Genomic DNA, 22,874 nt, shown 5'->3' with positions numbered 1-22,874 from the left:
AAATAAATAAATAAATATAATTTCCTGTTGCCCGTGAGTCAAGTATGAGTGATGATTTTGTCATTTTTCTTTTCATTTCCTAAACTTGACATTCTCTTTTTTTGCATAGAAATTTTAAATTATGCTGAAGATTTGAGTGTATGCTTCTGTGTGTGTGTGATATGGCATATTTTTAATAACTCACAAATACAATTAAAGACTTTTGCATAAATAATGAGTAAGAGTGTTTAAAAAATATATATTTATATAATAACAACAAAAGCTGACATTAATTGCGTTAATGTCATTAAAAAGGCCATTGTTGTTGTTGTTGCTGAGAGAGTGAATGAGCGACATGAAGACTTCCCCTTTTTGAATTATATTTAATTTTATGTCGTTTTTTTCCTTGTTTTTATAATCAACAACACTTGACGTGCACTTCAGACATCCTAGAAGTGCTCGGAAACATTAAAAACAGTCATTCTGGCCATGACAATAAATGTTGAGAGAAGACAATGGAAAGTGAAACAATGGCATTGGCACTTGAGAATAAAATTTAATTATTAGAGCCATCATCACAAACATTTTATTGTGTAGCCTATAAATAATGAGAATATTATCAACAATAATAATCGATTGCGATTTGTAGAATGTCTTGTAAGAATAAAAATTTAATTACACTGTGTTACAAAATTTAATTTCTTTATAATTTCAATAAAAACACAGATGATTATGAACGTAGAGCAAATGTAGAAAAGCGTGGTACTGTATTCCCAATCATCTGCTAGAGAAGGCCCATTGTAAACTCTGCATACAAATCTTGAGATAATTTTGTTAAAAATTTTGGCTGAAATAGGAATAATAACCAGTATTGGGATGTAGCATGCTATGGGGATTATACGAAGACCTGTATAGACAATTTTATCTAATAGGAAAAAAATCTAAATTTCGAACCACTTCGGTAAAAATGAAAATACCGATTATTACAAGGTACCAGATCTCTATAAGCACCACTTACTTCAAATATAAAATTTGAAACAATTCCGGTGATAAGTGTGACAAAAATCGTCAATGTGCCGAATATCAGGATATGAGTTATATGGGGTCTACAGGGTGAGATGAAAAAACTGCAACAATGTCAAACGCCATAATTTTTACATTTTTATAACATACATAGTATGGAGGGTATATTAAAATCGTCATTCCGTTTGTAAAACATCGAAATAATCATTTCAAATATAACAAAGTATTTAGCCCAGTCCGTTCGACCCTCCGTCTGTTGTAATCACGCTAGAGTCGAAACGAATTAAGATAGGAAGCTTAAATATTGCACAGATCAGTTTTTTGTCTGCAGGGCAGGTCAAGTCAAGTTCGAAGATGGGCTATATCGGTCTGCGATATCGTATAGCCCCCATACAAAGGTACCTCCCACCCCCCCCCCCCCCCCCCCCCCCGATATTCGATAATGATTTTAGTCACATTTTCGAATGGAATTGTCTGAAAATCTACACGAGGAGTTCTCACTAATTACTTTACTCTCTGGAAGAGAATTGTTAATATAGGTCCACGATGTCGAATAGGCCCCATACAACGGTACCACCCGATATTCGGCATTTTGATGATTTTAACCACATTTTCCAATAAAATTGTCTGGAAATCAACGCAAGGAGTTCTTTCTGATTACTTTACCCTCTGGAAGTGAATTGTCTATATAAGTCTACGATATCGTAAAACCCCCATGCAACGGTACCCCAATATTCGGTATTTTGATGATTGTAGCCAATTTTTTTAATAAAATTTTCGGAAAATGCACACAAGGAGTTATTTCTGATTTTTCATTCCTTGGAAGATGATAGTCCATTTCGGTCCCCGATATCGTTTATCCCAAATACAACGGTATTTTGATGATTTTAGCAACATTTTTCAATGGAATTGTCTAAAAATCGATACTAGAAGTTCCAAGCACTTTACTCCCTGAAAGAGAAATATCTATATAGGTTCAAGATATCGTATAGCCCACATACAACGAAACTCCCCGATATTAGATATTTGGCGATTTTGGGGACGTTATTCACCGCAGTTGAAAATTGTTTATGCAGACCCACGTCTTCGTATAGCCTCCACCTAATGGTACATCTCAATGTTCGGCATTTTCATAATTTTAGCGACATCACTCACCGGAGTTGTTTCAAATTTCGTATTTAGAGTTAGTAATGAGAACTACAGTCTATGACAGAAAATGTCTATGCAGGTCAAGGCCCTTGTTCAAGCACCATATATCAGCACCTCCATATATTCGGCATTTTGATGATTTCAGCTACATTATTAACGGATTTTTTTTTTCAAGTTCCGTATTTAAATATTGTAATGGCTTATGACAAAAGTTGCCCATTGAGGTACACGTCTTCCTATAGACACCAATATAACGGCTATATTCTGTATTTTTGGAAATTTCCAAATTCGTTCCAAATGGTGGAGACCGAACTTTTTTACTTGTTTTTCTTATATTTTATTGAATGAAAGCAAAACATGTCGGAAATAGCATCACATTTTAGAATAAGTTTAGATTTGTTCGAATTGGGCACCTTTGGCACGAATTGTGGCCTACAAACGGCCAATGAAACCATCACACGCTGACCGAATGTTGATATCTTTGGTATTTTGGCCCATTCCCGGCAAAGCGCTTGCTTGAGGTGATCGAGACTTTGGTATTTTTTAGTGCCAACCTTGATTTACAAAATAGTCCAACGGATTGGTATCCGGAGATTTTGGTGGCCATTGTGCGCTGAAAATGAACCGAGGAACCTCATTTTGTAACTATACTTGGATGCTGAGTGCAATAGTGCTGAGTCCTGTTGGAATGTCCAAGGTCTGTGGCCAAAATGTTTGCGTGCCCAAGGCTTTAATACACCCTCCAGAATATTTTCGCGATAATATTCGGCATTTATTCTGATGCCACGGTCGATTATCACGAACGGAGAGCGACTATCGGCTGTTATGGCTGTTACGGCCTACACCATCACCATGGCCGGCGCTTGAGTTCTAGTGGTCAACCGAAGGTCCATATTTTCAGCTGACCTCTTTGGCAAGTAAACACGATCATTTTGTTTTTTTGCAAACTTCTGGCCAACGATTGTTTTCTCATTGGAGAAACCCAACCACATTTAATATCCTACACCACAAGGTGGTCAGGGTATTATGTCTTTGTGCATTTGTTTGTAACAGGCAAAAGGAAACGAGATAGACCCATAGTTCCTTTTGATGATCTGCATCGAATCACATTTTGAGTTGATGCCCTTCCGTCTATCCATGTATTTTTGTAAAAAAAGTACTGTTCGCATTTATTGCCCGATCCAAATCATTTGTGTGACCCAAGGACGAACCCTATTGAAATTGGAGATAATCGGTAACAATTTAGATATAGCTCCCATATATATCTTCGTCCGATTTGCCTTTTATTGTGCACCAAACGTGTAGTATCAGATCGAATAGTATGGAATTTTGCATATGCAACCAAATTAGGCCTGCAAATAAGTATGCAAAATTCGAAATCGGTTCAAAAGATACAAATGCTTCGGCATATTTAGTCCTTTGAACATTTAATTATCATAGCGTGTATGATTGAATTCTCCAATAAAAACTTTTAATTGTTATGTGGAGCTCTACTAAATTAGCAAAGTGGTGTAGGGGTATCATAAAGTCGTCCCGCCCGACATTAATACATTCTTTACTGGTTTTAATTTCATTGGCTTTACCCCGAGCTCATTCTTCAATATTTGCCGAATGGAATGTTGCGATATATTCAGCTCACGAGCTATTTTTCGGCCACTGCGACGCGGGTTTCGATCAAGTCGCTTCTTTACTTTCCGAACCATTTCTGCTGATGTTGCTCTTTTCTTCCGTGCACTTCCTTGACGTCGGGCTACGCTACCAGTATCACGGTAATGAGCGATAGTACGATACATAAAAGACTTATTCACATATAAATGCTGGAGTGCTCTAGCGATAGCCCCTTGTGGTTTTCAAGCCAAATATTAAGAAATCGCACTATCACGCTTGAATTCTATCACGAATAGCTTTTTTTTTTTGGAAAATTCTAACCAAAAAGCTCTTGTACTCTTGTAAACAATATAAATAGCTATCACTGGAATAATTTTAACAGCTGTCGGATGAGTGGCTTAGAAATGACAGCAGTCGGAAGTTGCTTGCAATTTTTTCATCTCACCCAGTATCTTCAGCGGATTTTGGGCTATTTGTGCACCAAATGGGCAATATCAGTCCAAATGACCTGTCTTTTGGCACATCCGACCGAATTCAGTCTGGAATCAAGTACTTCAAATTTTTTGAAAATATTTTCAAATATAGCTATAGCTCCAATTTATATGTTTGATTCGATTTGATGTTAAAGTATTAATATGCGCTCCAAAAGAATAGTATTTAGTACCAGATATCATAAATACATCTGACAAATTTTACCAAGATCGGTTCAGATTTGGATAAAGCTCCCATATATATCCTTAATCCGATTTCAGGTTTATTGTGAAAATAATGGCTAATATCAGCACAAATTAAGTGAATTTCGGGAAGTAAGTTTCCATTTAGTGCAACCCGCCTTCTCGAAGTGATATCATGCACTCTATAGCAATGCTATTTGGTATGAAAGATTAATACGTCTCCGTCAAATTGGTGAATATCTTTTCAGAATAGGATATGCCTCCCATGTATTAGTTCCCTCTGAAACCAAACTATAACTGCTCTAAAACCAAATATTGATAGATGGTATGATCTACTTCAAATGAATTCTCTTGTTACGGGAGTTCTACTAAATTTGCGTAGTGGCGTACGGTATCATATAGACGGCCCCGCTCGACTTTAGACTTTTCCTTACTGGTTAGTACTTAAAAATGTAAAAATTTTGTAATCTGACATCGGAAAACTTTATCTTCTTCTGTGATCTCAACTACATCAGGATATGTATTTTGAGAAGTCCTATTTGTTGAATGTTTTTAATTATTTTTGAAAATAAATTTCCATCTAATTTTTAGGATTTTCTGGATGCATTGTTAGCTTTTTCAAAGCTTCTGGCTTATATTCATTCCAGAATCAACAATTCTGCTTATTTACGTACTCATGGAACCAAAAATGGAAAAATTGTGTGAAGAACTTTCTTCCTTTGCAAGCTTTGGGTCAATTATGGACCAAACCTATGAGGTTTGACTGTGACAAAAAACACGAAGGAGAATAATTCACCCTTTATAAGGATTTCATATTATGGGGTCTGAAATAAAAAAATTGTGGATAAAGGAAGCTGACAGATTGGTTAGATTTTTGAGTTTTAGGATTTGCTCATCCAGTGAATATAAAGAATTAAAATTAAATATGTACTTTAAATATAATCCCTTTTCCCTTTTATTTTCTAAGAACCTCAATATCTACCACAATATGTTCCGGGTGTCAAATGTACCCATTTTTATTTATTTAATTTAGTTTTTGTTTCTTCTCCCTACCTCTTTCAAATAGTTTATTTTATTTGATTCTTGTGTTGATTTGCTAAAATAAAAATCAATTTAAATTTAATTTCCTCTTTTTTTTTTTTTGTTTGCACTCTCTCGAAAATGTCCAAAAAAATTAAAATTCTCCCCGTAATACCCGAGTGTGTGTGTGGACTCAACAACCAAAAAAAAAAAAAAAACAACAAACAAACAAGCAAAACCCATTTTCCCAGAACCAAATCAATTTATAGGCAATAAATTCAAAACATGTTCACGTAATTGAGAGTTTTAAACCTAACTCGATTTAGTTTTTGCTTTTTATGACAGCAGTTTGGGCAAAAACCAAAATTGAAAAACGTTTTGAAATTTATAACCACCAAACAAGTTGTTTGAGGGGGAAGGGGGATTGAAGTTGGGTAAAGGGTTGGGGATAGAAGGGTAAAGCATGCCAGCCTGGAAACTGTCATGTCCATGTTCATGTGTGCCAGCAAGTCGGCGAATTGTATTATGGTCAAAGCTGCTTCGTAGTGGTGGTAGTAACAATACCAACAACATCAGCTAGACATCAACTGGGATTTGGCGAAAAGTAGGGGGGACATGTTGGCATTTATAGGTTATGTCCAGTGCATTAGTTTGTATTTTTGAGTGGATGTGAGTGTGTGTGAGTGTACGTGCGTCCGTGTCTGCAACAGTTTCCATAAACTGCAGCAACTGCTTGTTTTGAGATTTTTTTGTTGCACAAACGCATGAAACAAGCCGTCTGGCTCAGTGAGAAATAAACAAAATATCCTCAAAACACTTTCACAACATGTCCGTAATAACATTGTAGATGTCGTGCAGTCATGCGAAGGGCATTAGGGTGGAATGGGATTGTAGTTTCTTGTTTAAAATTCGAGTAACACATAAAAACAAGTGATAAAAATCACTCACGCTTTTGACGCGAATTTCGAACGTATACCGGATTAACTCTAGTTTAGTAAAAACTCTGGTATATTTTTTGAAATTCTTTTTCCAGAGGTAGGTATTTTTACACTGATTCCGGAGAGTATTTTTTTCTCCGGACCCGGATACCCGAATATTTAATCCGAATGTCCGGGTCTAAAACCCGGTTTGTCCGGAACCTACTATACCGATGTGGAAAATATACTCAAACCACTTTCACAACATGTCCGTAATAGCATTTTAGATGTCCTGCACTCATGAAGAGCATTGTGGTGGAATTGGATTTTAGTCTTAAGTTTAAAAATCCGTCGCCAAAAAAAAAAAATACTTTCCTTCTGAACAAAATTTCGAAAAAAAAATCCGATAGTTTTTACTAAAGTATATATATACCCGTATACCAACTTCATTTCAAATACTTACAAGGAAATTATTGAGATCATCTTTGGGTCATAGGGTTACCTTTAAAATCTTTAAAAGTTGCTGGTGTATATCCAATTTCTTGGCGAAAAAATTAGATGAGACTTTTCGTCACACCCTATGTCCCACTGCAAATCTCTGGACCCACGCATTTATCGCACACAAAAACAAAAAATGGAACGATGTCACCAGCATGCGTATGTTGCAACAGGATCAACCAACAAAGCACAGTCCAAACAAATAAGTTCAGCTGCAAAACCATTACTGCAAATGCAGAATCATTAACAGCTGAAACAACTAAATGTACACTGGGCAAATAAAAATTGCAGGCCACGACAATAGACAAAAACATTGCAAAAATTCTCTTTTTTCTATTCCAGAAGAGTTTTAGAAGGGATTCTCTTCGTAGAAGAGCCTCTGAAGATCTTCTAGCCATAGAAACGCTTCAGAAGGTCTTCTATTTATAGAAGAGCTGCAGAAGGTCTTCTAGCCTTAGAAGAGCTACAGAAGGTCTTCCAGCCATAGAAGAGCTACAGAGAGTCTTCCAGCCATAGTAGAGCTGCAGAAGGTCTTCTACCATAGAAGATCTTCTCTTCATAGAAGAGCTTCAGAAGATCTTCTCTTCATAGAAGAGCTTCAGAAGATCTTATCTTCATAGAAGAGCTTCAGAAGATCTTATCTTCATAGAAGAGCTTCAGAAGATCTTCTCTTCATAGAAGAGCTTCAGAAGATCTTCTCTTCACAGAAGAGCTTCAGTAGATCTTCTCTTCACAGAAGAGCTTCAAAAGATTTTCTCTTCATACAAGAGCTTCTGAGAATCTTCTCTTCATAGAAAAGCTTCAGCAGATCTTCTCTTAATAGAAGAGCTTCAGAAGACATTTTCTTTACTGAACAACTTCTGAAGGTCTTCTTGCCGTAGAACTTCAGAGGGTCTCCTTGCCATGGAAGAGCTTCAGAACAGCCTCGGAAGATTTTCTCTTCATGGAAGAGCTTCAGAAGATCTTCTCTTCATGGAAGAGCTTCGGAAGATCTTCTCTTCACAAAAGAGCTTCAGAAGATTTTCTCTTCATAGAAGATCTACAGAAGATTTTCTCTTCATAGGAGAGATACATAAGGTCTTCTTTTCATACGGGGTCTTCTCTTTATAGAAGACCATCGGTGGGTATTCTCCTCATACAAGACCGTTACATTGAAGACGTCAGAGGGTATTTTCTTCATAGAAGACCGTCAGAGGTCTTCTCTTCATAGAAGATCGTCAGGGGTCTGCTCTTCATAGAAGACCGTCAGAGGGCTTTTCTTAATAGAAGAACTTTAGAAAGTCTTCTCTACATAGAGGTCTTCTATTTGTAGAAGTTTTTTGTAGACCTGTGTTTCCAACTAAAACAAAACTCCATGCCATTAAATTAACGCAACACTCTTAAATATAGACCTGTATGAGTGTTGGAGTTCGTGTGTGTGTCCCTGTGTCTAGCTATCACCAACAGAGTCAAACAAAACATACAAACAAAGGCACCATCATCTGACGATGAACAAAATACTGCCAAAAGGTACAGCAACAAAAAAAAAATGAGAAAATGCAATCCTTTCTCGTCCACATCCCTGTCCTCAAAGGATGTGCCTAGGTTTTGTGTGTGTTTTTGAGTTGTGTCGCTGATGTTAAATGCATGAGATAGAAATCTACAAATTTTGGAATGTGCGAATTTGCATTCAGTGTTAAATTTCTGGTGATGTTGCAAATTAATGCAAAAAAGGGCGGGGGGAGAAAATATGCAAAATGTTTTGGGAAAATCAACAATATTTTGAAAATTTTTGTTGCCTTGTTTTTAATGGAAACCACAGGAAATTTTACATTTGTGGCTAATATATGAGGGGTAGGGAAAATATCTATATGATATGGTTGTATGTTTTATGTATACATGTCAAAATGGTTTTAATTCAATTAGCTAGTGAATTTTATTAGAAACAATTTTGAAAAAAGGCGAAAGGCCTTAAAGGTTCTTTTAGATTTTACAAAAAAAAAAAAAAAATTAATTTATAAATCTTTTGGGATTTCTTATTTTTATAGATATTTTCCTTGATTTTTATACCCTCCACAATAGTATGGAGGCTATATTAAGTTTGTCATTCCATTTGTAACACCTCGAAATATACATTCTAGACCCCACAAAGAATATATTCTTGATCAGCATAAAATTCTATGTGGAAATCACTCTAGCTTCCAAGCTAAATGAAGTTGTTTGATAAAATTTTACTCAAATGTGTATTATGTATTGGTATAAAAAATGGGCCATGTAGGTCCACGTTTTGGTATAGGCCCCATATAATGGTATATCCCTTTTTTCGGTATTTTGGTGATTTAAGCGACATTTTTCACGAGAAATGTTTAGAATTTGGTATTTGATGTTCGAAATGGATACTACATCCTATGACAGAAAATTGTCTGTGCAGGACCACGCCTTCGTATAGCCTCCATAAAACGGTACCTTCCGATATTCGGTATTTTGATGATTTTTGCGACATTATTCCACGGAATTGTTTTAAATTTGGTATTTGAAATTCATAATGGATGCTATAGCCTATGACAGAAAATTTTCTGTGCAGGACCACGCCTTCGTATAGCCTCCAAATAACGGTACCTCCCGATATTCGGTAATTTCATGATTTTAGCGACATTATTTACCGGAATTGTTTCAAATTTCGCATTTGACGTTCGTAATGAATACTACAGCCCATGACAGAAAATTGTCTGTGCAGGTCCACGTCTTCGAATAGGCCCCATATAACGGTACCTTCCGATATTCGGTAGATTTGGTGATTTTAGCAAGATTGTTCACCGGAATTGTTTCAAATTTGGTATTTGGAGTTCGTAACAGATGCTACAGCATATGATAGGAGATTGTCTGTGCAGGTCCAGGTCTTCGTATAACCCAAATGTAACGGTACCTCCCTATATTCGGATTTCTGATGATTTTAGCTAACCTATTCACGGGAATTGTTTTAAATTTGGTATTTGAAGTTCATAACGGATGCTACAGCCTATGACAGGAGATTGTCTGTGCAGGCCCACGTCTTCGTATAGCCCCCATATAATGGTACCCCCTATTTTCTGTATTTTAATGGTTTCAGCGACATTATTTACCGGATTTGTTTCAAATTTGGTGTTTGATATTCGTAATGGGTACTACAGCTTATGACAAAAAATTGTCTGTGCAGGTCCACGCCTTCGTATAGCCGCCATATAACGGTACCTCACGATATTCGGTAGTTTTGATAATTTTAGCGATATTAATTACCGGAATTGTTTCAAAATTGGCATTTGATGTTCGTAATGGATACTACAGCCTAAGACAGAAAATAGGCCATGTAGGTCCATGTCTTCGTATAGCCCTCATATAACGGTACATCCCGATATTCGGTAGTTTTGACGATTTTAGCGACATTATTCACTGAAATTGTTTTAAATTTGGTATTTGAAGTTCATAACGGATACTACAGCCTATGACAGAAAATTTTCTGTGCAAGTCCGCGTCTTCGTATAGCCCAAATATAACGGTACCTCTTTATATTCCGAATTTTGATGATTTTAGCTACATTATTCACCGAATTTTTTTATTCAAGTTTCGCATTTAAATATTGTAATGGTTTATGACAAAAGTTGTCTATGCAGGTCCACGTTGTCGTATAAACCCTAATATAACGGCTACATTCGGTATTTTTAAGATTTTAACAGAATTTTTAATGGAAAATTCCCAAAATCGTTCCAAATAGTGGAGGGTATGCAAAGATCGGCCTGGCCGGACTTACAGCTTTTTTACTTGTTTTAAATTTATTTTGATATTTTCAGCATCTTTGTTCTGCTACTCTGAAAGGGAAAACTTTGCCGTCTTGAATTTGTTAAATTCCAAGAAATATTTCTTGATTTAATATCAAGCAATAATAGATTATCCTTATGGAGAAATATTATTTGTTAAATCTAGAGGGTGCTCAGAGGCCCTATAAAATATGTTTTTACCAAAAATAAAGTAAATTTGATTTTGTTTGTTTACAATTATTACTATTCATCTCCATATCCACTATGAATTGCAGGGGTCCTTCGTGGCGTATAAGTGTTGTTACAACGTATACGCCACCCTCTCCCCAAATTGTTAGTTTGCTATGAAATTAATCCTCTTTATACCATTCACAAATATACCTAATTATTTTTAACGCATATCCCCTTCTCTTGAAATTATACATATCCTATTTATTTCCACCCAAAAAAATATTAGCAATTATTTCTTTTAACTCCCATTGGGCTCCAACACCAAACTAAATAATCGCCTTGTTGTGCGTTTTTTCTTTTTTTTCTGGTATTGTACTCATCTCATTAACAACATGACACGCCAGAGTTTTAGTTGGCCAAATATTTGGAACAATTCCGTGGGTTGTTGTTATTTTTTCGCTCTTGTTTCTCTTGTGACTCTTCCATTTTGGCTCCATCCATTTTCCAGTTCAACTGCATTTGTTTGCATCCGAAACATTTAATTGGACATGACGTTGCGCTGTAACTGTTGGCTGGATGGTTGGCCGACTGGCCACATTGTTTGTTTTACAGATATTGGTTTTATCTGATGGAGATTTGCCACATCAGCCAATATGTGGCACATGCAGAGAAAATGTTGTATTCGATACAACATAAACTGCAGCCGAATTGGAAAACGGGGTCACACATTAAATGTGAAGAAATAAATTTTGGAATTGAGTTTGCCATTTAAATAAAATGTGGCGGGCAATGGGGGGTTTTACATTAAAAATTACGATAAAATTCTAATATTTCACTTATTGTCATTATTTTTTCAAATATTTTAAAGCGTCTCAATCGAACCAAGTTTCCGTATGATTGTTGTCATACCCTATACGTCCTTAAAGGTTTTATGCACATTGACATATCTTTGTCATATTTTTTCATTACGAATTGCTTTTTATCCAAGAAAATTTGAAGAAAATTGGAGAGGAGTATATTGGCAATATTTAGTTTTAACAGGGCTTCGTCGAAGCCATACACGATTTTCAAAAAAAAAAAAAAAAAAAAAAAAAAAAATATATAAATAAAAAAATAAATAAAAATTAAAAAAATCGAATAGAACCAAGAGTACTTAAATTAATTGATTTGGTAACATTTGGAATCTTGTGCACGTTAATATGAGGAGGTGGTTTTTGGAAATACGTGTGAAATGTACTAAGAGGTATTAGGTGAACGTGTAGTGTGTTGGGTTGAGATTTGAAGGTTGTTTTAGAAATATGTACTAAACAAGTAAGCAAAAGCTACAGTCGTGTGATACCCTACAACAGTACAATATGTTAGAAGCCCCTTTACGTCCAAATCCATTTTGTAAGATTTCGATTTTGAAATTTAGCATTTTGAATTTTTTTTTCGATTAGTATTTTGAACAGGGACATTTGACCAATACATATTTACGCTCTCCGTCGTGCTGTTACCCGTTGTGGTCTATTTCACACCTAAATATAATCCAAGGGACCTCCAAAATGCTAGAATTTTTCCCCGTCCTTAACTCACTTCTCAGGCGGGCGGATTAGTTTCAATTGAGTGATGAGGAATTTTTTTCTGTTTTTGGTCCATTTCAACAACATTGCCGACATCTTTGAAAACAATAGGCCTAGCCCTTATGAGCCTAATCCTACCCTTGTGAAAATGTGATGGATCGGACGATTATTGTAATCTGTATTGTAAGGCGAAAAAGTAGTACAAAATATACACTTCAATATAAAGTCAAATTAAAAAATCGCATGCGATAAAAAATTAAAAAATAAAAAAAATCACAAAATCTTTATTAACATCATTATTGCCATCTTTTTGTGCGATTTTTTTTTAGATTTTATTCTTTTATGCCAAGGGGGCATTCTGAATTGACAAAATTGATCAAAATCGGATATATAAGCATTCTCACTAACATCCCCTTCCTTTGTACATATACATCGTATATATTTCGCTAAATATATCCGATATCTTTACTATCGGTATCTACGTAACGGTCAGAATTGACCATTTCGTCTATTTGTGATTTCGCCGGGATTAAAATATTCGCGGTTTAATAGAAAATTTGACTTTTATTTAACACAAATGTTATGGTCTATAAATATTATCCGATGACCATCCAAATCGGAAGGCTTCTGTCCAGCTCTGTGCTCTAGCCCCATGCTAACTTCTGCGTCGATTAGTCTATAATTGCGACCTCTAGAGCAACTGCAAATCAGGAAATTTTTCAGTTTTTGTCCATTTATTAATATTTATTATTATGCGATCATCTCCAAAAGCAATAGGCTTCTATTCTGACCATAACCCCACCTACATTTTCAATTTCGTGATTACAAATTAATTTTGTTGTTGCAAAAATCGTCAGGCTTAATCCCATTATTGTTGTTTTGATAAAACAACATTTGTTTAATAGTGGAGAACGATGGTAATGTTTGCCAGGGGGTAAGGCAGGGAATACCTAGGTTTCGGAAAGAGCCACCAATCCTCATCAGTTCCCTTGTTTTTTGCCTGGGATATTCTCCCCCGAAGTTATTTTAAAATAACTCCTATGACAAAAAACTTTTTTATCCAAGTGACGAGATCGTAAGCTCAATAGAAGAGGAACCAAAGAATTATATAAAACTTAAATTCTTTTGGAAAATCTACTAAATCTTACAACTGCACTTATAAACATTTACATCTTTCTCCACTTGTTATTCTTTCGTTCATTTAGAAATTAACATGGACAGACGGACAGACGAAGGGTCGGACATACATAGCTGGATCGACTCAGCTCGGCGAGATATGAATATCTTTATATACTTTCCTAGTGTTGTAGGGTATAAAATGTACGAAAATTACTAACGGTTATATACCCGAAATGATAGAGATGGAAATCTGGAAAATCGTATTAGTGTCACTTTTTGTGAGGTTGGGTTGAGATATTAAGTTTTCTGTGGAAACTCATACTTAAAATTGCTAAATTCGGTATTTGGGGAAGGAATAAATTTGGAAATTTAAAATTTCGTATTGGTATTGATATATGGAGTTGGGATTTGGCAGTAAATTTTAAGGAGAAAGAGCTGGAAATCTGAAATTTGGAATGAGGGTATCTGATATTTACCAAAAATACACTATATTTGGTACCATTGGATTTGTGTGCAAGGTTAAAAAGAAAATCTGAATCAGCTCGATGGACACACTTATGCACAGAAAATGAATCGTTTGATGTAAATTGTGCAGGTAATTTTGGTCATGCAAATGGTATTAAAGGTACTAAATTGTTGGCATTTAGCGTAGGAATAAAACTGGAATTAAAATTTTGGATATTATTATCACTGTGAATGCTAAGCGTTTAGATAAGGAGATGAATGTTAAAATACGTACTACAAATTCCACGAAAATTACTAAATAGTACTAAAAGTGGCATAGACTGAAGGAATAGAGATGGCATTTAATTTTATTTATGGTATAATAGACACAGCATTTAGATACGAAGATGAATTTGAAAAATTGTATTACAACCTCTACAAAAAGTACTAAATTTCATTTAAGTATAGGAATAGAAATGAATTTGTAACATATTGTTATGAAATGTTTTCGGCTTGTGTACTGTAACGTATACGAATCTTTGAAAATTACGACTGGGAGTGCCGAAAATATAATAAGGTTGGTGTATGAAAAGTACAATATGATACTAAATTTGGTATATAAAGTGATAAAATGGCTAGAATGGTGCATATTTGTATTAGGATCGAAAAAAATATTCATATTTCACAAATGTACCCATTTTCAGTAATTTATTGGACAGAAAAGTACGAATTTATATATAGTACGTAAAAATGTATTATATGTAATGTATATATTTTCGATGTATATTGAAGTAATGACTTAATACTGAGAAATTGTGGTCTATTATTTAATAAATATTATTTAATAAAAATTAAACTTTTAAACTATTTCTTGATGATATTTATTTTTTTGGCGGCCTATAGTAACATTTTATGAGAAATGATTTTCTCTTGTATGTATTCTCCATAAAATTATGTTTTATGGAACAATTTTGCAGAATTTCAGATGTGCGGCTTTAACCCTAAAATGTGTTTTTATACCTTAAATGCAGGTCGCATTTATTATCCGATTGAGATGAAATTTCGTAAACAATATTTGGACGAACCCTATTGAAATTGGTGAGAATTGGTTCAAATTTAGATATAGCAACCGATTTCAGGTTAATTGTGCACCAAAGGGCTGATTTAAGTCCAAATGACCTATATTTTTGTACATCCCACCGAATTCTGTCTAGAAGGAAATAAATCAAAAATCGGTTCAGATATAGCTATAGCTCGCATATATATGAGTTATACAATTTGGGGTCCGTCCGTCCGTTAAAGCATAATATGCATTGATCTTTGGTACCAGATATCAGATACAGCTCTGAAATAAGTGTATCAAATGTTGGCAAGATCGGTCCAGATTTGGATGTAGCTCCCATATGTATCCTCAACCGATTTCGAGTTAATTGTGCACCAAATAGCCAATATCAATCCAAATGACCTGAATTTTGGAATATCCGAACGAAGCAAGTACATATATATGTTTCATCTGATCTGTAGCTATAGGCCCCTTACATATTTTTCATCTGATTTGTTGTCTAAGTCCTTCACATTCGTAATATACATTCGAAAAAAATGATATTTGGTACCAGTTATCAGATAAAGCCCAGAAATACCTCAGTCAAATTTTATCAAGATCGGTTGAGATTTCGATATAGGCCCCATATATATCTTCAACCGATTTCGGGTTAATTGTGCACAAAATGGCCAATATCAGCCCAAAAGTCCTGAATTTTGGCACATCCAACCAAATTCAGTCTAGAAGCAAGTACATCGAATTCGGAGAAAATCGGTTCAGATCCGATTTGGTGTTTAAGTCTCTCAAATTCGTAATATGTACGACACCAATGATATTTGGTAACAGATATCTTATAAAGCTCGGTTAAAATTTGAATATAGCTCACACATATATATTTTTTATCCGATTTCAGGTTTATTGTGCAGATAATGGCTAATATCAGACCGATTGGAGTGAATTTCGGGACGTACGTTTCCATTTCGTGCAATTCGGCTCCAATATATATTTTTTTAATATAATTTTCCTCCAAGTGATATCATGCACTCTTCAGCAAACTATAACTGCTTTAAAGCTAAATGTTGATAGGTGGTATGGTCTACTTGAAATAAATTATTTTGTTACGGGAGCTCTACTAAGTAAGCACAGTGGTAGAAATCGATAAAAAAAAATAACCAGTAAGAAAAAGTGGTTATTTTTTTATCGATTTCTGGCTGGTATAAAAGTTTTGGAGATTTTGTGTATTCTGATACCTATATTAAAATTTTTTTTATGGCGAAGAATTTTTTTTTTTTTTTTTTGATCTGATAAAATTCTATCTTTTTGAGGGGAAGAAACCTATTTAATAATTCGATAGAGGGTTAATTTATTTTACAAAAATATTTCTATGATTTGTGCCCCAGACAATATAAACCTAAAATGAGTGGGTTTTAGGAAATCGTAACTCCAATACTTTCCAAGGGGCAAAAAATGTTCGCAACGTTTTCGCCCTATTTTCATTATTTGTCTCTGTAAACATGCAAAACGCCAGTACACCGGTCTCATGTTTCTAGTTCTACTTTCTTAATCTCTTGGGTTTTCCGTGTTATATTTTTTGATTTGCATAGTGAAATTGTACCAAAACGGTATTTGATAATTGGTACTAAGTACTCAATTAATATTATCGAGATTTTATCTTAGATACCTAAGATAAAAACTAATTTCACGATAATTAGTCAAACTAATTCATCAAATTTCCCAGTAACTCTCCTTCTTCCTAACATTGTGATGGATTTATTTGCAAAGAAACCATAGCAAAGTTTTTCCACATTATTTCCCTTTTCTCCAACACTACCTAGAACAGAACAAATCTAATTCATAAAACAAATGGAATTAGAGGAATTTAAATAAATTGCTTGCCAACAGAATTGCTGCTGCTGGTTGGCAGGGATCGGCTGACTGGCTGACTGGTTGGTTTGTTTGGTTTCTGTTGCATAAATACCTTGAAGACTTGTGGTCGTCAATGATATTTCCGGTGTAAAGAAAGATATATACGTGAAGTGTTTTTCTCATCTCATCAAATTAGCAGCAGCAGCAGAAGCAACAACAACAACCAGTCATCATAATAAATGTCATTTCCATTAGGTTTTGATCATTTGTTATTAGATATAAGAGGGAGGTTAGAGGCAGGGCATGGGGGAGCTAGCTCAAGGACACTTTGCCTAGGATATCTCTCGTGCGAAGTGGGGGAGACAGGGAAAAGTAGGTGAAACGTTCATTTGAGTTCCATGGCAAAACGAATAAAACACTTCATGCTTTGCAATGCAGTGTTATCAATCTCAAACCCCCCTCCCTTTCCAACAACAACACCACTTTGTACCTATGTACGTGTAAATATGAGTATGTATGAATACTACCTTCTTTTTTATGATTGCTGTGTACGTTGGCACGTGCATGTGTGTGTGTTTGTGTTCTTTTTTTTGCTACTTTGCTAAGCCATCATTTTTCATTTTAATGCCAAGTTCATTATGCTCGCATTCTAAGATTTTCGTGTAACGATTGCTTCTGTTCCATGGCATGATTTGTGATTTATTCGCAAGTCTAGAAAAGCCTCCGGCATTGTGCGTGTGACAATGCCTATTAGCAGCACATTTTCAATAAATGTGACACAAATAATTATTTCGCCATAAGACACTTCATAGGAGAGGCTTTTTCTATCTCAGTTACCCCAAGACCCCTACCATCCATTACCACCCCATAGCAGAAAAAAAAATTCCCCGAGATTTATTGCAAACTCGTTGTGCAAATTCTCGGGGTTTTGTGAAACTCTGTAGCTATCTCTTTTTAATTTTCTCTTAATTTGATTAGTTTAAATGTTTTGCAATTGAATTTGTAATTTATTGCCAGGCGAAAGCAATGTCGACGGAAATTGTTAATTTATTTATGAGCGAGATAAACGTTGTTGGAAAATACGATTCTCTCGCCGTAAAATTCTTTTGTTTGTTTTTTCCGTTAATTGGTGGATGTGGGGTTAGGGGGTTGGAGTACTTAACACTAATCACAGATTTAATTGACTTAGCGGCACGGCATAACAAACAAAAAATGGGGGAGAAGGAGGTGAAGGAATTAAGCCACTTTGGAATTACAGTTTATTGGGAATACAGTAAACAATAAATTAAATGGAAACGCTTAAGAATTGCTTGTTTAGTGGCAGAAATGGGAAGAACATAATGTTAACATTTAAAATAAAGGTCGGCTGGGGCGAAGCTATTTTACACTTCACTAGGAGGAACCATTAAATTATCTAAGTCAAGTAAGTATAAGGGCTTAAAATCTAGAGTTATGGTTCATGGGCGATATGTTCAAACCATTATTTTACTCTAGTGTTATAGGAGGCCTTATCTATACCTATATATTCTTGCGATAGATATTCGCAAAGTATCGGATATGTCAAGTTACAGCCAAGTCGGCTAGAAAATATGGCTATGGGGTTGCTTGTTGACAGCTTTCAATTTATTAAAAACACAAACTACCCAAGGAGGGGTAACTAAGTTAAAAATTTTAGATGGAATCTTCAAACCAACGAAAATAAGTGATTCATGCTCCACAGGATGGATTAGAATTTTTGAAAAAATTAATCGTAAAATTATAGCTAATATGGGTGCAATCAAGAAATTAATATCAAATTAGAGTCACTTCGGATGGAAAATTTGGTTAGATCTTCAAAAGCAAATAATATTTCCGGTATCATTGTATGGGTAAGATATAAGTTTACTTTTTATTCCAAAACTACAAAATTAAAGCAACCTGAGTTCAAAATTTACCGCTGAAACCCTCACAAAGAATTATCAGGAAAAACCCAGAGGTCCAGTACCATCCACCATGTGAAAATTTGAATTATTGCCAAATCTCTTATGCCCAAAATTTAGAAGATCCGTAATATGAGGTTTAAACCATTTTTGATATTTTTCTGAGAGGAGTTAAACTAACCTTAATGAACCCTAAATCTAAAATTACAGCTGATTTTGTTAGAACTTGGACCGGTTACATTAAAAATACCGCAATTCAGGTAATAACTTATAAGGGAGCTGTATCATGAAGTAGACGTAAATAGAATACTTCATGATAGGAGCTAAACTACCCAAATTGCAGCTGATTTCGTTGGAAATTGGGTCTAAAACCTTTAAAATGCCCACAATTGGGAAGCTATTTGGGGACTATAAAGTAAACTTACATTGAATATTTTTTGCGAGGAGTTTAAATATCCATATATGCCTGAAATATACAATTACAGGGTGAGATGAAAAAACTGCAACCAACTTCAGACTGCAGTCATTTCTAAGCCACTCGTCCGACAGCTGTTAAAATTATTCCAGTGACAGCTCATTATTTTGTGTACAAGCGTACAAAAGCATTTTGGAAAAAATTTTCCAGGAAAAAAGTTATTCGTGATGGAATTCAAGCGTGACGGTGTGATTTCTTTATAATTGGCTGGAAAACCACAAGTGGCTATCGTTAGAGCACTCCAGCATTTAAATGTGAGTAAAAGTAAAGAAGCGACTTGATCGAAACCCTCATCGCATTGGCCGAAAAATGGCTCGTGAGCTGAACATATCGCAATATTATATATCGCAAAAGCCATTGAAACTCCAAAAAGTGCAAGAAATTACACCGCAACACAAAGAAAATAGATTCAAAAGAGATAAAGAGTTGCTTCGCTTGGCCGAAAATGGTGAACTGCCGAATTTGGTTTTCTCCGATGAGAAACCATTAGTTGTCCAGCAGTCTGTAAACAAACAAAATTATCGTGTTTACTTGCCAAGGAGGTCAGCTTAAAATGTGCACCTTCTGTTGGCCACCAGAACTCAAGCGCTGGCCATGGTGATAGTGTGGGCCGCCATAACAGCCGATGGTCGCTATCCGCGAAAAAAATCGCGAAAATATTCTGGAGGGTGTATTAAAGCCTTGGGCACGCAAACATTTTGGCCGCAGACCTTGGACATTCCAACAGGACTCAGCTCCTTCCCACACAGCACGCGCCACCCCAGAATGGTTACAATTCGAGGTTCCTCACTTCTCTTCCAGCGTACAATGTCCACCAGAATACCCGGATACCAATCCGGTGGACTATTGTGTCTGGAGTATTTTGGAAAACAAGGTTGGCACTAAAAAATACCAAAGTGTTGATCACCACAAGCAAGCTCGTTACCGGAAATGGGCAAAAATACCGCAGAGCAACATTCGGGCAGCGTGTGACGGTTTCATTGGCGGTTTGAAGATCATAATTCGTGCCAAAGGTGGCCAATTCGAACAAATCTAAACTTATTCTAAAATTTGATACTATTTCTAGCTTTCATTCAATTCAATTAAAAAAATTTAAAAATTATGGCATTTGACTTTGTTGCAGTTTTTTATCTCGTCCTGTATATTCTCGAACAGTATAATATTCTATGTCTGTCCGTATGTGGAAATCACTTTAGCTTTGTATTGAAAATTAAATATATAGTTCTAAGTTTATTTATGGCACCCGTTTAACTGTACCTCCCTGTATTCGGTATTTTGATGATTTTAGCGACATTATTCACAGGAATTGTTTAAAATTTGGTATTTGATGTTCGTAATGGATACTACAGCCTGTGACATAAAAGTGCCTATGCAGATTCACATCTTCGTATAACCCCAAAATAACGGTAAGTTGCTGTATTCGGTATTATTAAGATTTCCACAGAATTTTTAACAGATTCTATTTTTTTTTTTTTTTTTTGAAAACTTCCAAATTCGTTCCAAATGGTGAAGGGTATTCAAGATTCGGCCCCGCCGAACTTATTGCTTTTTAACTTGTTTACGCCTAGTATTGAAGTGTCAATCCTATCATTAATAGTTAAGCACACTGTGCCTAGTTAAGAATATTAAGAGTTGTTGCGAGTCTTACTTCCACATCAACAACTATATCGGTGAGTCTGGAACTCACAACCCTCTATTTCGCAGTTGAACCCGTGTGCGCTTGGTAATCAGATCTTTTGCTTTGGAGTTTTTAAGATATTTTGAATTTTTTGGAAATGCGTGAGGTACCACTGGTGCATGAAGTACCAGATATAGTCGATCGAAGTATTCCATTTTCATACTTCATCTAATGCAGATAAAAATATTGACAAGAAAATCGAACATTTGCATCCAATTTTATGCGAAATCCTAAATTCCATATTCCTCTCAGGTTTCTGTTTAAAAGAAATTTTTAAATTTAGCAAGTTGTAAGGAATCGCTGAGTTGTTTCGCAATAATGGGATGCTTCTTTGGGATTTTATAATCTTTTTGGTGATTGACCTTTGTGGGAGATCTTATGTTGATAGAAATATTGAGATGTGTGTAATGAAGACAATCGGACTCTTACATCACATTTTATAAGTGTTATAATTAATTTTTGGGAGGAAGGTGCATGATGGAATAGACCGATATTGTCTATTTTCTCACCTGACCTAGTACCGATGCAAATATTTGGACTTGCATAGTTGGAGCAAAAACGGATTATTCTTTCTTTTTCTGTGCAGTAAAATATTTTTTGAACACTTTGCCAGAGGTAGTGGGCCGTATTGCCCATCTCCGAACTCGATCTAAGTAAGATAATAAGATTGCGATGAACGAAGTTTGTACCAAACTGGATAATTCCTTCGAGTTGTCTTGCGCATCAGACAGCAGACAGATAGGCGGACGGACGGACAAACCTATACCGACTATAATTGTCCTGAAACTGATTTGGTCCAAAGAGTTCTAGGGTCTAAAACATTTAATAAGTAAAACTACACCAACATGTCTGTTATATCGCATGAAGATTTTGAGTTCAATATAGTGGCACATTAAAACAGTAAGCGTTGAGCCCATCAATCAATGCTTGACAAAATTTTGTACCAAAAACTTCCTCCAATAACATCTCCATCACAATCTGCTGTAGCGTGCATCTCCAAAAATTACCCAAAAACGTGTTTGCCTTTGTCTTGCCCGGTATACCTCATTCAGTGTCTCTTAACAACTTTGAGTGACAGCCAGGACACAACAAAAAAAAGAGGGCGTCGCTAATTAAGCCTATTAACTGTAACAATCCCTAATAATTAATTATATTTAATTACCCGCATTACGGAATTCGTTTGCTACACTTTAAGTTTTTTTTCCCGTCCAAACGCAAACAAATCACTACGCTAATGACTTGAAGTAAATTTGAGTTATGAACAAAAACCAAAACATTTGAAAAAGAAGATGGGAGAATGTAAACAAAAGCCACAGCATAACAATTAAGTATAAGTTTCTTGGAGGTTAGTTAGTGGAGGCTTTGTGGTGGTGTGACACCTTAACATTTTAGCTCACCTGCATTTTCATTGTTTGAATTGCCATGAATTGATGTTTAAGTATTCAACTTCAAATTTCGTTTCCATGAAAATCCTAAACAAACGACAGAGCCATTATTCTCTTTTCTCCAATTTTTTGTTGGTCATTGAACATTACCAAATTACTCACTTATTTGATGCTGATAATCCCATGTTATTACCTTCAAAATTGAACACATTTATGATATTTTCTGCCGTTTCTTTGTCCGCTTTGGGTTGGCTCGGTCGGACACCCCAGAGAGAGAAGAGTTTGGCATTTTTTACCCTTTTCAAACAAGCTGTGACCTTTTTCCAGTTATAATCCTTTATTGGGAAACACGCCATGGCAGGAATCTTTGAATACAATTTTCAGCATCAATAGATTGGAAAATGTCAAAGGAATTGAAATTCCAATTTTTTTCTTTTTAAATATTTTAATAAGTTTTTTTTTTTTTGTTTGCTGTTCAAAATATTTTTATGTTATTAATCATGTTTTAGCCACAGGTAAACTGATATATTTTTTATGAAATTTTAAAAGGTTTGAAAACATAATAAAAAATT

The 22,874-nt window shown here is 35.3% G+C and overlaps 1 protein-coding gene and 1 long non-coding RNA gene across 2 annotated transcripts in view; one reads left to right on the top strand and one right to left on the bottom strand.

The window, feature by feature from the left end:
- LOC101891108 (uncharacterized) overlaps positions 1-22,874 on the top strand; it is a 130,882-nt gene that overhangs the window by 49,244 nt on the left and 58,764 nt on the right. The window lies entirely within an intron of this gene.
- LOC109612861 (uncharacterized) lies at positions 652-22,790 on the bottom strand. The gene is made up of 3 exons (XR_002194715.2): positions 22,453-22,790; positions 22,315-22,389; positions 652-826 (listed from the first exon to the last, which is right to left on the bottom strand). It is a non-coding gene; the product is annotated as an uncharacterized LOC109612861 (long non-coding RNA).

Source organism: Musca domestica, unplaced genomic scaffold (assembly GCF_030504385.1).
Source record: "Musca domestica strain aabys unplaced genomic scaffold, Musca_domestica.polishedcontigs.V.1.1 7, whole genome shotgun sequence".
NCBI lineage: Eukaryota > Metazoa > Arthropoda > Insecta > Diptera > Muscidae > Musca > Musca domestica.
Note: the sequence above shows the minus strand (reverse complement) of the source record. Positions and strands in the feature narration are given on the sequence as shown.